Source organism: Tupaia chinensis, unplaced genomic scaffold, assembly GCF_000334495.1.
Source record: "Tupaia chinensis unplaced genomic scaffold, TupChi_1.0 Scaffold000238_1, whole genome shotgun sequence".
Taxonomy (NCBI): Eukaryota; Metazoa; Chordata; class Mammalia; order Scandentia; family Tupaiidae; genus Tupaia; species Tupaia belangeri.
This window is the reverse complement of record NW_006159716.1, coordinates 8,156,460-8,158,084: the sequence shown is the minus strand read 5'-3', so window position 1 is coordinate 8,158,084 and position 1,625 is coordinate 8,156,460.

The following is a 1,625-nucleotide window of genomic DNA, read 5'->3' as shown; positions in this document are numbered from 1 at the left end:
GCGCCCCGGGGACTCGAGAGGGCGGCGGGGGCGGGGCCCGGCGGCTCTGGCGGCCAGACGGCCCCTATATGGTCGGAGGCGTCTCCAAGGCCGCTCTCCGCTATTCTGGGCCCACCCGTCTGCGGCTCACATCCCTGACTCCGCGGCGGCGTGGGGCCGTGCGCGACCCGGGGCTGTGCGCGACCCGGGCCTCCTGCCGCCTGCCGAGCTCCTCCGCGGTCTCCGCCTCCGCTGTCTGGACCAGATCAGGCTCCGCTCAGACCTCCGGAAGGGCCCACGGTTGTAAAGTTCCTTCTGCTGCAAAGTCGTCGAGTATCTCTTAGGGGAGACACAGACTCTACGAGAGCAGGAGGGTTTTCATCGGTCCTTCCGTGTGCCACTCGAAGGCACTGTTAGGCGCCCTTCCTTAGTCCTGAGTTCATGAGAGTGAACACTAATAACTAGCCTTTACATTGCGCTGTGCCGGGCTCATTATCAAGTGCTCTCCACGTGGTGCCTCGGGTAGCATCCTGCAAGACTTAAGGGAGGCGTCTAGTACAGATCCCTGTTGCTGTGTGCCAGCGTGCCCGCGCCCTGCATCGCCCAGCACAGTGCCCTGCTAGTTGTAGGCCTGCCAACAGAAGTTTCTATTTAAATGGCTCCTAACGTCTGCAGGGACAGCTCAGTGAGAGACCGGCCTGTGCTTGTACATTGTGAGAAAATTCTTCCGAAGAGACAGACATCCGCCTTCCGATCATTTTTACTGTGAGTCCAGATTTCCTGAAGTGTATCCTTCGCTTTGTCTGCCTTATCCCCTAAGAGCCACCTCCCACCTTAACACTCCCAGCAACAAACATTACCCTTCCCACCTTCAAAGTGTGCCAGGCTCCCTCCCCCGCGTCGGGCTTGGCTGCTCCAATCACTGCGCCGCGCCCTAGACAGTGAAACTGTTTTGTCCTTCAAACACAACTTTCACCAGGCCTCCCTCCCTCCCCGCAGGGCCGCTCTAAATGACTTCCTTTTGCCTGGGTTGTGATTAGCTATCTCCGTAGGACCTTAAAGTCACATTCTTAGACTTGCACCCCAGGTGAGGGTACGAGTGAGAAGGGGGTGTCACCTCGCCTGCCTTCAGATCCTTCTCACAGAACCCTTTTCCTTCTCTAGGCTTTTCCTCCCCCCTTTTTTTTCCAGCTCTGTTTTCCCCTCTGAACTTGTCCACCGGCAGTCTTACATGGTCACCTAACTTGTGTATATTTGCCTTTTTCAGACTGTGGTTCTGTGTAAGGAAGTTACATGATTCGTCCTGCGTTATTTTGCGTCTTTCACATGGTTAAACTCCTACAGTTAACACTTAACCACACAAGGGTGCAGTGAGTGTGTGTGTGTTGGGACACCCCACCCCCCACCCCCTGTGCAGTCTAAAATCTGAGTGTAAGTTTTGACTCCTCCAGAACTTAATAGCCTGCTGGTAGAGGGTGGGGGTGGAGTGGAAAGACCACCCCCTTGAGTCCCTCTGCCCACCCAGTAGCCCCTTCCCAGCCACAACCAAGACAGCAATCCCTGAAGATCCAGTTCACTGTCTCTTTGCGGGAGCAGACCTGGACCTCGAGGCTGCGGAGCAGAGGAGGAGAGGCCCTGCCCCACCG